This window comes from Tachypleus tridentatus, chromosome 10, assembly GCF_004210375.1.
Source record: "Tachypleus tridentatus isolate NWPU-2018 chromosome 10, ASM421037v1, whole genome shotgun sequence".
In the NCBI taxonomy this organism is placed as follows: domain Eukaryota; kingdom Metazoa; phylum Arthropoda; class Merostomata; order Xiphosura; family Limulidae; genus Tachypleus; species Tachypleus tridentatus.
In genome coordinates, this window is record NC_134834.1 from 59,587,427 (window position 1) to 59,602,615 (window position 15,189).

Below are 15,189 nucleotides of genomic sequence, written 5' to 3' on the forward strand. Positions count from 1 at the left end.
CTCAAGCATTACCGTCAATTGCCTTCTGAAGCCTCTCATGGTAACGAGGTATCCCTAAGAGAAAAAATAAAAAGGCTAAATTATACTTTTATTTTGATCAATGTAATCATATGAATGTAAAGAGATTTACACAGATCTAAGGTCGTGTTACGTGCAGAGCTCTATAAGTCTAAATTGGCAAATAAAGAAGGTACAGGAATCTTATTTTCGATGTGTTGCATATAACACCTAACACTACAACAGGTGTACATAAACAACAAATAATTATACTTAATGTTTACTTCTTTTTTGAGTGTGTAATATTTACATATAAAGTATTTTACGAAACTTTTCATCTTTATCAAACTTCTATTCTTAATTCCCTGTGTGAGGTTTGATCTGGAAATATTATTTCCAAACTACAAAACTATTAGCATTACTCGTTTAGGCGTTATTACTGTTCTGAGGTCAGATTTAATTTTTTTTATAACGGCACAAGGCTATAGATTATTATAAGAGATTTTGAATACTTCGCTATTACATTCTCAACATGTGTGATAATGAACAAAATTATTATATGGTTTATATTCATAGGTTTAGAAACACAGAATACTTGATTTTTTCTTCTCGTATCATTTTGTAAAAATCAAAGTACCCAATATAATTCCAGGAATATTTCACAGTACCACATTCAATAAATTATGATATATTTGTTTTAAAGATTTATCTTTGGTACAACATTTTTTTGCATAATTATTTCAATACAACTTGGTCAAAGAAAGCCCTTGAAAACACTTTTCACATTTTGTCGATTGAAATGGCCTTCTGTGAGATTCATTCAGAAAATTAGGAAAGCGTTTTGTTTTAATACTTCCTTCTTTGTATAATTTTTCTATCAGCTAGTATGTTTTCTAAACTTTGCTTTGTCTTCGGTTACAGTTTTAAAATTTCATTCAAGTAAGATCTGGCTTATGCATACATGACTTAACATCTATTGTAGTACTTTTAATGTCAAGATTAGTCCTTGTGACTCAGCAAAGAAATATATCCTCCTTGACGTTGAGCTTCTAGCTTTAAGACTCTTTAATGTTATATATATAATATTTGCGAGGTTTTCGACTCCGTTTTAATTCAATATAACTAACCTCTGTTATTTTTCATGAACACCTTCAATATTTCAGCTCATTTCCTAATCAAAACCACCATTGTAATTTCAACAGATAGAAGAAAACATTGTGTAAATGATCCGATAGCAGAAGTGTGCTTTAGAGCTTCGCAATTTTTGAAATTAATATTTATATATTTGTTAACATGACACCTACACGCCCTCTATATGTTTTAATATTTAGTGTATATATATATATATAAATGTATAATTGTTCATGTCATATATGTGGCATGACATGTTTAGATGAAAAATGGAAAGACAACTGTTACTACCGTTCCTCAAAATGTTAAGCCTGAGGTCTACAAGCTTAATGCTGTGTTAAATCGTAAGCTGACAAAGAATATTTTATTAAGTAATTTTAATATGATATTGTACCACAGGAAATATCATAATAACGTCAGTGACATCCTTCATTGCTGGTCGAATATGATTTCTAGTGAAAGGGTCATATAATACCATTTTAAGTACATTTTCTGTGTTGAAAGTCACTGATGACGAGACATCATGCTCAATACTAATGTATTTCCTAAATTTCATTCCCTTATCTGTTTAGCTTTTATTTTTTTTCTAGAAATACTTATTACCTTCTATCAGTTCATCCCATAAGTAATGTCCGAAAATTTAATATACAAAGTGCATCATCATTTCTGTCTTTGTAGAAGGTTTTAATGACTAAAATATGTAGTGGGACGTGTATAAAAATGTTTAGACAAATAAAATAAACTGAGCCAACTCCACTTTTCATATCATGAATCAAATAAACCTTTATGAAGATGGATGTGTCTGAGGAGCACATTGGGCATATAATGCTTTATGAGTTTAAAAATGGCAATAGTGCAGCAGAAACTATACGAGATACTGTGAAAGGTGGTTTCAGAAGCTCAAATCAGGTGACTACAGCCTTAGTGATACACAACGTTCAGGTCGTCCTATTGAGTTTAATGATTACTTGCTTCTGGCTGCACTTTTCTACCATTCAATGAGTCAGTGAAATGTTATTTTTTCCATTTGTTTTTCTTCTTCTTGACATTTGAAACAACAAGCATAGATGAGAAGTACTAATAAATTATACTGATCATTATGTTTCAAATAGCAAATAATTACTAATCAGCTGTTGGTGAACGAAATAAACATTTTATATAAAAGCAAAGCATGAAAAATTGGTTTACTTTCAAACCCGGCCCAGTATGGCCAAGCGTGTTGAGGCGTGCGACTCGTAATCTGAGGATCGTGGGTTCGCATCCCCGTCGCGCCAAACATGCTCGCCCTCCCAGCCGTGGGGGCGTTATAATGTGACAGTCAATCCCACTATTCGTTGGCAAAAGAGTATCCCAAGAGTTGCCGGTGGGTGGTGATGGCTATCTGCCTTCCCTCTAGTCTTACACTGCTAAATTAGGAACGGCTAGCACAGATAGCCCTCGAGTACCTTTGTGAGAAATTCAAAAAACAAACAAACATACTTTCAATCACTTTATAAATAAACTAGTACTATATTTCAATATCACAGCTGTTTCAAGTATTCAAGTTTACAAATGTTGATGTGGATTTAACATTTATCGTTTTTAAAAGTTGTGTCTTTGAGGCTTTAACCTTTGAACACGAAAATATCACATATTCAAGTACTTGGTACTTCAAACAATGGAAATAGAGCAAATAACTAATACTAAAAAGTAAACCAAAACATCATCAGAAAACAAAGGAGCAACGGGAAACTCTAAACGGACATCAAGAATAGTTATAAAACAACAACACTTTCAGAGCATCATATATATATATATTGTAGAAAAAGTTTTCTTTATGAAAGCGCGTATAAAAAAGGAAAAAGGTGTGGCAATCAAAACTCAGTCGACAAAAGTTGCTCCAGATGGAAACAGCACCAAAAGTCCTAAACAATCTGCAAAGAAAAGAGAAAAACAAATTGTTTAACCTCAAACACATCTCAACACAAATATTCGAGCAGTAATGATGTGTTATTTTATTGATCAAAACAACCAACTTCAAACGGAACCGCTTTTGAAATGTTAATTTTATTGACTCTGTCCTCAACCTTTCAGTTGACAGTTGGACGTGATCCAACTTGTTGCATCAATAAATTGAGATGATCAATTTTAATTTATCTATAACAACAGCAACAAAGTAAAATTTGGTATAAACAATGGACGTTGGAATGATATTTGTCTTATCATGTTGGACTAATTCTTACCTTATCATGTTGGACTAATACTTACCTTATCATGTTGGACTGATACTTACCTTATCATCGAGAGTAATAGCTGTAACACAAAAAAATACAGTGCTAAATCTATAAAAATTGAACAAGTAAAACGATCAGATTTGATTTCCCGTCTACAGCCGAATGGTACACAAATCTGCTTGAGTAGTTCAATAACAGTAACGATTTGATTACAAAAATGTTACTAACTGGAATGTCGTTGCTGTTCGTTCCGCTTGAACTCAAACATTGATAAAATTCCATACTACACTTGAGCTAATAAATCAATCACAAAAAAAAAAAAAGAAAATGGTACAACAGATGGTGACGTCATTCATAAACGTAAAAGATAAAAAAGTATTCTCAGATCTCTATTACAACTCTGAGTATTATGCGCTCGAACCAGTTTCAAAAGAGCAGGAGGTACAAATTTAACTACTACATTGTTTTGAACATTTGTTTTTTGTTTTTTCAAGATAAAAAAGTGAAAAACATAATAATTCTAAAGGAAATATTTATGTAGGTTGTTTTTTTTTGTTTTGAATTTTTCACAAAGCTACTCGAGGGCTATCTGTGCTAGCCGTCCCTAACTTAGCAGTTTAAGACTAGAGGAAAGGCAGCTAGTCATCACCACCCACCGCCAACTCTGGGGCTACTCTTTTACCAACGAATAGTGGGATTGACCGTCACATTATAACGCCGCCACGGCTGAAAGGACGAGCATGTTTGGCGCGACGGGGATGCGAACCCGCGAATTACGAATCGCACGCCTTAACACGCTTGGCCATGCCGGGCCTATTTATGTAAGTCAAAAATTACTGGATATAATATAATGTAATATATAATGATACAAAAAACCCATTACCAATTACTACAATGCTCCGACAACTGCCAGAGAGGCTCACACTAACTAAAAATAACTGCTAGTACAAGATAATAAGCAAACAGTTTTTAGATATTTAGTGGAAAGGACAATGTTTACAGAAGTGCAAATATCTGTGCAAATAAAAATTAAATGTGATATGAGCTGAACATGTAAAAGTATTGTTTCAGCTTTATCTTTTTTGACTACTGGCGGATCAACAGTAAATACACGGATTTACAGTGCTAAATCCGGAGTCCAGTTCTCCGGAGTAGACAGAGCGTAGATAGTTCGATGTGTAGCTTTGCACTAAAAAAATGTACACACAACACATTCCCAAACGTCATCGTGTGACATCATGTATTATTTAGAGAAACTCATGAAAGAATAAACAGAGACTAGGAACAAGGACACGAAACGACAGCAAAAACACAGAGAGAATCACGTTTATGTTAAGCTATGAACCAGTTCCCCATCATGTAGATTAGAGAGAATTAAGAGTCATTAGAGCGAGGTAACAAAATCTGGATTGGTACTCCAGTGCCTAATAAAATTAAGTAAAAAGTCCAAGTCTTTAAACATCTTTATATGTACAGAATGAGCTAATATCTACTTTCAGGGTGATTTCCTACTTCGAGACGCAGAACTTGTCATTCCTGAGTATCCATGACACTTTACACTATCTTTTCACTCCAGACAGAGCGTTGATTTGTGTGAGTAAAAAAATTCCAATAATATTACAACTAGGTAAATGCTATTTCCTACTAATTGAGGGTGTGTTAATGATTATCTAATTTTGTAAACTAATCACTCACATTTAACTGTATTAAATAATAGGTTCTGTTTTAACGTTAAGTATAAACAAAATATTTTGCGGTCAATATTATAAATTATGCGTGATTTAATTTAACCCTCAGATAATCACTCATTCTATGTAACACAGCCGTGATTAGTGGCATTAACTGCTACACTGTTGATAAACTGTATTTTTGTTATTCACACTTTATTTGGAACCGTATAAAGAATAATGTCGTAGAACCACATGCACTTTGATGTATAAATCGTTTGCGAAAGTGTATGTTAAAAGACGATGGGGATAAAATCATCAATAATTCTAGAATTAATTGATTATATAAAAATTTGTAAAAAGTACTATATCAACTGTTCTATCCAACATAGGTGGTTGGCTATAAATTGGTTAATTTCATATGTCTAATAAATTATAAGTATAAAAATTATTTTCTCCATGGTTACTTTGATGATTTTGGTCAGTGATACTAATACATGTGTACATTGTTTTGGTTAGTGAGTGCTTTAGTGATGGATCTACAATACGAAATAAAAATTCAGACTATAGTGAATGTTATCTGTTGTAACAACCCCAATTTAATTTTTTAAAATTTTGTAATAAATATATTTTCATTCATAAAGAAAATCACAAAAGTTATATGTGAGAAAAATAGCTTCTAGTTTTGATTCTTTCAAAATTTGTCTTTAAGTTCAAACTACACTTCACGGTTCTTGACACTGGCTTATTTTACAGAAATGTTAATATCGAAATGTTTTTATTTATAAAAAATGCCTTATAGGCCTGGTATGGCCTTGTGGTTAGGGCCCTAAACTTATAATCTGTAGAATCCGGGTTAGAATCCCCATCGCTGAACATGATCGCCCTATCAACCACAGAAGCGTTATAATATTACGGACAATTCCTCTATTCGCTGTTTAAAGTGTAGCTCAAGAATTTGATTAGCACGGCAGTCGAGATGAGCGCCACCAGGTAGAACCTGCCCGAGAACTGCCTTTGGTGCCCCAATGGTTGTTTCAAGGGGCCTCTGGACAAAAGTTGAAGATAGTATTTATACATTCATACATCTCGACTTGTCTGTATAATGGCCATGAACTAGTTTCATTTACATTAAGTGTCTAAACAATTTTAACAGAGCTACCGACAACTTATGCAATATCAGTTCTTGCTAACTTACATTCAGATTAGAGGGTATTCTTATTACATACCTCAAGGCAAAAGTAAACGTATTATTTACGCTAACTTAACACAATAAAAGGCAAAACAATCTAAGTACAATCTGAAAACCGGATTTATAATGAAGCCCGGTAACAATTCCTGGCATTCCAAAATTCACTTTGTATAATCACCCAATGACATGTTATGTAGCTGTAAGTTTATGATCATTGTTCTCATTCTACGTAATAAAAACACATACTTAATAATTCAGTGTAATGTATATGTAATAAATTAATCTCCTAATTATAATTCTTTTTACAGTATAAATACAGTATTTATGAGTATGCACATCAATGTATGTTATTTTTATATTGATATACTAATTTCTAATTAAAGCTATGATTACGATAGATTTTACACTTATTGTTTTTATGTTCGTTTATTCCAAATTTCCGTTATTTAAATACGTCTCTAATAACATTGGTTTAATACTGTAATACTTGTTAATGTATTTTATTACACTTAGCTACCATTTGGAAGAAGGAAAACGATTGTGTCTCAAGAACATCTAGTATCTGATTGTCGGTAACATAATCCTGGCTTAGATCAGGTAGAGAATTCAATATGATTGCCTAACAGTAGGAGCTATTCCTTAACCATGAAGGAATGTCGTTTGTCTGTGCTTTAACTGAATGAGTTGGAATCTCCTAGCCAACAAGTCTAACCCTGGTCTAGAACAGGTATGGAATAATACCACAAGTATGTCCAACAACATTCACGCACCCAATGGATTATCTTTCCTTCGTATATAAAGATATATCGTACGTTCAAGCAATAAAGGAGTGAAAGAGTGGATCTTTGGTTTGTTTGTTTGTTTTTGGCACAAATGAAGATTGAGATATGTTTTTTCACACATTTTGCATGGCCTTTGATCAATTATCGTTCCAAGAGAAAATACATCTGAAAGCTCTGCGCTTTTGTTTAACTAAGTGTATGTTTTGTAGCCAAAGATGTTTCAGTCTTCATACTTAATATTTTGTCTCAACTTATAGTTAGAGGTTATTACTTTTTACTTAAAACTTAAAACGTTCTTTTGCAATTGTATGTTCTTCTATGTTATCATACATTTAGTGTGTTCATTGTGCCTTCTGTTTATCTGATAGTGACAAGCACCAAAAAAACTAATGTAGTAGTTCAACAAACACTACAAACTTATACTAATTGTTGAAAAAGCACCACTAAACTAATGTTAACAGCTTAACAATAATCACAGAGCCGACGTTAAAAGTTCAACAAAACTATTGAAACTGATATAATAGCTCTTTAGACATTACAAAACTGGTTTTAGCAGTTTAATATGTCCTGCAAAACTAACGTTACCAGTTTGAAAAGCACTACAAAACTGATATTATTAGTTCAACAAACATCAAAAGATGCAACTGATTTAAATAGTTCAACAAACTAAACAGTTAAGCAATTTAACAAGCCCTACAAAACCATTATTAATAGTTTAACAAGCCATACAGTATCAATATTAATAGTTTAACACATCCTGCAAACTAATATTAATAGCTCAATGTATACCTCAGAACTTACAGCAACAGTTCAAATAACACTGATCTAAGTAGTTCAAAAACCATCAAAGACTAATGTAATTAATTCAACCAGCAGAACAAGACTGAAATTAGTAGTTCACAAAGCATCAAAAGATAGAAAATTGGCATAGATCAGAAGATTCGAAATAAAATAGAAATATTAACGTACAAACCACAGACTAAATGTTTTTCTTGCTCCAAAAAACAAACTCTATTTTACATTTATGAAATGAAAAGGTATCAGGAAACATCGTAGCTAATAAAATGTTAACTTATATAAAAAAGGTCAACCATGAATCGTTATCTTTGGTAGATATACTTAATTTAGTTCTACATAAACATTTTTAAAATGTTACATCATGAACTAATAATTCAGTTGCAAGAAGTGATCAGTCGCGGTAAACCCTAAAAGGTAAATCTTACGACCTTTGCATAAAATTTTCATTAAGAAAGCTGTGAAAAATTGTACTGAAATATAAGTAGAAACAGTAACATATACATACGATGTAATTTTATTTAAAATATCAGTTAACTATTACGGTCACAAATATATTATCGAGCTTTGATAGCCTGTTAGAAAAGCTTATGAACTAAACACATTTTCACATGCTAATTTAATATAAAATATAGAAAGATAAGTCAATATAGAAGTGATAATTTAAATAGATTTACTTTAGTGTTAGAAGTTTCTATTGTGGTTTAACTGCTGTTAGTGAGAAGTCAAAGAATCTACTATGAACAGTTTGTTTGTTTTGGAATTTCGCACAAAGCTACTCGAGGGTTATCTGTGCTAGCCGTCCCTAATTTAGCAGTGTAAGACTAGAGGGAAGGCAGCTAGTCATCACCACCCACCGCCAACTCTTGGGCTACTCTTTTACCAACGAATAGTGGGATTGACCGTTACATTATAACGCCCCCACGGCTGGGAGGGCGAGCATGTTTGGCGCGACCGGGATGCGAACCCGCGACCCTCAGATTACGAGTCGCACGCCTGAACGCGCTTGGCCATGCCAGGCCACTATGAACAAAGACCGTAGTTTATGTGCAAGTCAATTTAACATTTAATAAAGCGGCAACCCTCTAAAACCCCAAAATACAGCAGAAATACTCAAAAGTTCCTGAAAATCTAGACGTGTAACTAATTAAGAAAAAAAAAACAAGAAAAGTATTAAAAGCCAATATAAAGAAAATCATTCAAGATGCCAGAAATGCTAATCATTCAAAAAAAAAAGAAAAACAGGCGTAGAATTTGTTGGTAATCATTAAAAAAACAGACGTAGAATTTGTTCCTAAAAGAAGAAAAACCTCTCAGAATGCCAGAAGTTGAAATCGTTCATGAAAGCGAAGAGAAGAGACTTTTCAGAAAATAAAATAAATACATTTTTAAAAGCAGCAGAAGTGTAAATCATTGGAAAAAAGACGTCGAAATTATATTAAAAAACAGCACGAAAACTATTTAAAAAATAACAAGTGGTCAAAGCAGAACTAAAATAGATTTTTATCACAAAGTTCTCTTTCAAGCACAGTAATTTACATTTACAAAGACGTTGATGGTGAAATATCAAAAGTCAAAAACAAATGATTGAAGGTGCAGCATCTAATTATTTGTTGAAGTGTGAACCAAAAACCGCACTTATTCCAAATAACAGTTATTAATGAAGAGTTACATACCACAATAGTTATTTCCTGAATTGCCAAAGAATTGTGTTGTTTTATTAAACATCTGTAAAAATGTCTTTTCATTTCCGTTATTTTGAATCTGCCTTTTGTAAAAACTGTTTTAAGTTTGAAAAGATTTTACATTATATGATTTAATAGTTATAATAGAAGAATTTTAAACAAACTTTATTAGCGATAACTTCTAGCTTCTTTCGTTACCTAGACTACAATTCTCACATCCGAGAATGACAAATATTTAGAAATAAAGCATTAAATGTGAAACTTGTTTAAAATAGATGAAGAAAAGAAACCACGTCTGGATCAATATTCGGCAAGGAGAAAGATTTAAATTACTGAAAAATACTTATCATTAAAGATAATTACATCTCACGTGTCACCAGTGAACCATATCTAGAACAACAATATATTCTTTCTATTTGGTAAAGAATATATCTCCAGTCTGGCATTAATATAAATAAATCTTCGGGCTAGATTTTAATTGTTAAGTTTGTTTGTTGTTTAGAATTAAGCACAAAGCTATCTGTAGCTATCTGTGCTCTGCCCACCACGGATATCGAAACCCGGTTTTTAGTGTGTAAGTCCGCAGACATACCACTGTGCCACTGGATGGCTAATTGTTAAGTACGTCACATTTAATTCACTGTCTTCAAACAATGCAAATCGGGCTTCTTATACCTTGCTACTTTGTGTACTAGGCTTGTAGTTTGCAGGTAGTGAATTCGAATTCTTGTCACCGAACGTGTTCGCCCTTTTAGCAGTGGAAGCGTTATAAAGTAACTTTCAATCCGACTATATGTCAGTAAAGAGTAGATTATGATATAGCGATAGGTGAAGTTATCTAGTCTATCACTTCAAAATTAGGATTACTTAGCTGGGTTAAACATCGCAAAACACCAGACCTATCTCCCTCCGCAGAAAAAATAAGAGCTTTGGGAAAATTTCAAAGACTGGTAAACAAACAACGAAACTCTTTTCCTAAACGTAATTCATCATTATAATCAAAGGAAAGTTTTTTTTACTAATAAAATTAAATGTATATAACAAAAAATATGGAATAAACTTCTAACCTGTCTGAAATTAGAAATGATCAAACTTACTGGTTAAAAATATCGCGGAAACGTGTGTGCGAAAAATCTTATAAGCACTAGACACCTAAATTAAACTCGATCTAAACTGAGAAAAAACCGTGACGGCTATATGTTTATCACCACACATATTTAGAAAATTTGTAAATACCATCTTATAGAAATTTGTGACAGACTTATCTGACGTCAGAACTGATAAACAAAAGTTTTCAATCATTGTTCTTGTTACAGTCTTTGTTTGGTTTCCATTCCAGTATTCTATTTTCTGATTTGTTCAACAAAAAATGCATTTAAATAATTCAAACTGTAATAAAATACACCCATCCTACTTTGTATCATGGTTATAAGTGACTGCTAATACAACGTGAAAAAGGCATGCACGTTTTGGATGATAACTTTGTAATGATCGAAACAATGATTAACTTCTACTCTTTATAATTAGTTTAAAAAATCTTCATTCAGACAGATTTACTAAAACTTTCTTAAGCAATATTTGTTTGTTGAGAAGTAAACACGAAGTTATACAACTGACTATCGGTGCTTTTCTCACAAAGGGTATCGAAACCCGTCTTTAACGGTGGGAGTCCACCGACATACAGATAAACTCTCACGAAATAACGTAGATACTTGTACATACTGATATTTTAGGGACTTTTCTTCTATTTAAATATTATTTGTAATAATCGGTGATTTATGCAACATTGAATTGTGGTGTACTCACTTCTAACATTTTTATCTACGCTTGGGAAGTAATCCAGGATTATTTTTGTGTTTGTGTGTCTGTCCTTTACTGTCCTGCTTCGAAATTATTCTATGTAGTACATTCATAGAATGCATTGTTACGAATACTTTATTATTCATCTTTCGGTATTATTGTACCAGAATACCACAACTGGAAACAAAAGAGAAGTACATAAAACTCTCGCACTCAGTTTCTTCTTGCTCTGATGGATATACATGAATTGACTCAACATCACCTAATCGCTTAGCAGACTTTGTATTTTGTTAAAATTACAGTTAAATATTGACTAAGTACTAATATGGCAACAAGAAAATAACACTTTACATGTGCTACTATATTCATATATTATAAATAAGTGACTGAAGTTGAACAACTTTTTAAATATATATAACACAGTTTGATCGCCTTGCTAAGTTGTTTAGACTAAAGCCTAAATTAAAACAATTTGAAACTTTATTAGTTGAAATTCCTCATTATCGATTTAAATGGTGCAATGAGAGACAGTGCAGCTCGGAACAAGAGCTTTGGTAATATTTTATCAAACCTATACTCATGTGTTTTATACTACACACTCTACAAATGAATGATAAAGAAATTTTGAATGCTAAACATAGGGTGGATGGAAAACAAAACAGAATCACTAACTATTTTCACAATGAAGTTGGTGGGTAAACTAAAACTGTACCAAATGTTTATTTATGCATGTGCTTTTATTTATATATTCTAACGGATTCACTAATGTGTCTCTAATTTAATATCTATATTTGTTTCAGTTTAATACATATTTAGAAATGCATGTAACTTATATTGTTAAATGTGTATTGCGAAAGTCCTGCTTATTCTATAAATTTGTAGAAGAATCTCGAGTGTAAGAATAAACAATTTACATTTTACGAAAGCAGTTGCTTTCGAATATTGTTGCCAACTAACTTTCGAAAATTTCACTCTAAACGTTTATAAATCGACGTGCCAAGAGATAGTTTGATATTGTTGGTTTACTGCAATTAGTTGGTATACTAGTAAACTCAGGAGCTACAACTGAGATAAACGCTAATTAATCGAAAAACTTCATGTATTTGACCAGGATTGTTTGTTTGTTGTACTCGAGGGCTATCTGTGCTAACCGTCCCTAACTTAGCAGTGTAAGACTAAAGGGAAGGCAGCTAGTCATCACCACCCACCGCCAACTCTTGGGCTACTCTTTTACCAACGAATAGTGGGATTGACCGTAACATTATAACGCCCCCACGACTGAGAGGGTGAGCATGTTTGGCGCGACGGGGATGCAAACCCGCGACCCTCAGATTACGAGTCGCACGCCTTAACACGCTTGGCCATGTCGGGCCCATTTGACCAGGAACGTTTATAGATTTAAACATTGCAAGCCGTTAAACTTCAGTGAATATACTTCGGACGTTAGTATTTCTACGAAGACGTACAACTTCGATGAGAAAAGTTCACGTATAAAAAAGCTAGCTAGCTCCCCGTTAAGTCAGTTATACCCATATCAACTCAAAGTTAATAAGATATCCTCTTCCAGACCAGACAGAAGACTCAATATAAATTGTAAGTTTGTAAACCTTTTGTAAATAAATCATTATTTGTTGTTGGTTTTTTTTTTTAGAATTAAGCACAAATCTCCACAATGGTCTAGCTGTACTCTGCCTACCACAGGTATCGAAGCCCGATTTTTAGTGGTGTGAGTTCGTAAACATACTTCTATGCCAGTTGGGGGCCATTATTTGTAACAAACATTGTTATAAATTGTATTGTTGTTTTTATATCAAAATATATTTATGTTAAGAAAGAAAATGGTGTGTATCAATCTTGTTGGCAAATGTTATAAATTTGATACATTTCAACATTAAATTAACTTCTAAATTAAAATTATAATTTTAGGTTATATGAAAATCTAATACGTAACATAACAAATCGGAAACTCGTCCAAGATAAATTATAATACGTAACCTTACATTGGAACAGGAAATTTTATATGTAGTATTTTCACTGTCTTTTTTTAAATTTGCATATGAATTGAATGATTCACTACTGCGTATGGTTTCTAAAAATAATAGCTACCATGGCTGTTTAAGAATTAGAGATCCCTCGGCAAGCTGATATAGAAGATTGACGTATGAGTCGAAAATTTATCATTTTTGCATTTTTGGTTAATATGAACTGTGAAACAAAAATTCTCTTATAATATCAATTTAATCACTCAAATGTTAGAGATTTCAATAGCGCAGTCTCGCTAATTTAGTGTGCATAGAAATATCCGTGGTACTAGATTTTAAGGAGGTGCCTCAGGTGATGCGCATAAATGCAACGTGTATGTTTTCAAGTTTCTTTGAACATTGATACTGGAGTGAATAACATTTGAAAAACACAATGAAGAGGAATCAGTTATTCCCGTCATTTCTACTTGTTTGTATGGATGGGCAACCTAAATAACATGTGAGATGTTCGTGTGTCACTACAGATGTGAATAGTTGTATCAGGGAATGGATCTTTTTTCTTTTAAACTGGTTTTAAACTGGTTCAATAGCAATAATACAAGAAGCCTCGGATGCCTCGTATATATATATATATATATGTCTTTTTGCTTGTACTGATAGATATCTGTTGAAAAAAGTGTTCTTTGAGCATACTAATGCCCCAAACCATATTACAATCCAATTGTAGAGCTGCAACCTGTATCTAATTAAAATGCTCTGTGATGTTTTAAAATTGCATCCAAGGTACTGAATAAACCTATTTCAAATACTCAGCTCACTTGAAACTGTTCTGTGAGTGTATGTTAGCCTAATATGGCGTAAGATAAAGTACAAACCAACTAGTGACCCTGTTTCATAGCTTTATATGTGTTTTATAAATTGTATCTTGCGCTTCATAGTAAGTGGTATCTTCACCATACCTAAACATTGTTTGCTAATTTGAAAAAATAAATAAAGTAAAATTTTAAAGTTTCTTAATACGTGTGTTTTGTTACAGCAAAGTCACAGTACTGAATCTCTTGATTGTATCCTTGTAAGTCCGAAGAATTACCGCTGTATCACCGGGCACATTCATTAATAGTAAAGGACAAACGTGGCCTTAAAGTTAGCATGTCGGACTGTAAAGATGAGGTCTCACTCATTGTCAAAATGCACTAAAAATCGCGCTCCACACTTGAGGGATGTGAATGTGTTATTACAGTGATTGTTTGGTCTCATAATAGTAGTCAAAATTATGTGTGTTGTTGGCTAATTGCCCTTCTCTGTATTGATTATCGCTTCAAAATCTAACAAATAAACATGTTAATAGCATGATTCTGTTTCATGCCTTTGCTGTTTTGATAATTTATTGAGAAAACAGAAAACATTTGATTTGAAAAATAATGTATCAGGCATGAAATATAAGTATGAAACCAAACTGATAAAACAAAGTTTGTTTCGTGATTTCTACGTGTGTGGTATTATTGTTGAGAGAAATAAAAGTAGACACGTTAGCTCTACCATAACTGCAGGATGGATACACTTGTCAACCAGTACACTTGATTATCAGAGGGAAAATGATGACTGTCGTCGAACAATATATTAGACACGACTGAGGTTCACATTAAGCAATAAAAATACATATACAACTGTCATTATTATTTGTTATACTTTGGAAGGCAGAACACAATAGGACACATACACATACTCCTCAATTTTGGACAACTATTTATTCAGGAGAGGCAGTAGAATAAAATTATTATAAACTAAAATACAAAAATTCCATACATCTGTAGCAACATATATCTCATCTAGAAAATTTCTGACTGAAACACAATTGAGACCGAAATAAAGATCAAGACGCGTAGGTATATAGACTAATAGGGGAAACCTCTTTAGTTTCCACAAAATAGTCCTCGCTTTGCAT

At 32.8% G+C, this 15,189-nt stretch overlaps 1 long non-coding RNA gene across 1 annotated transcript in view; it reads right to left on the reverse strand.

The window, feature by feature from the left end:
• Window positions 1–2,613: 2,613 nt before the first annotated feature.
• Window positions 2,614–15,189, reverse strand: part of LOC143229373 (uncharacterized) — a 29,666-nt gene continuing 17,090 nt past the window's right edge. Inside the window, exon 2 of the long non-coding RNA XR_013015835.1 lies at window positions 2,614–3,041. This is a non-coding gene — a long non-coding RNA (uncharacterized LOC143229373). The remainder of the gene's footprint in view (window positions 3,042–15,189) is intronic.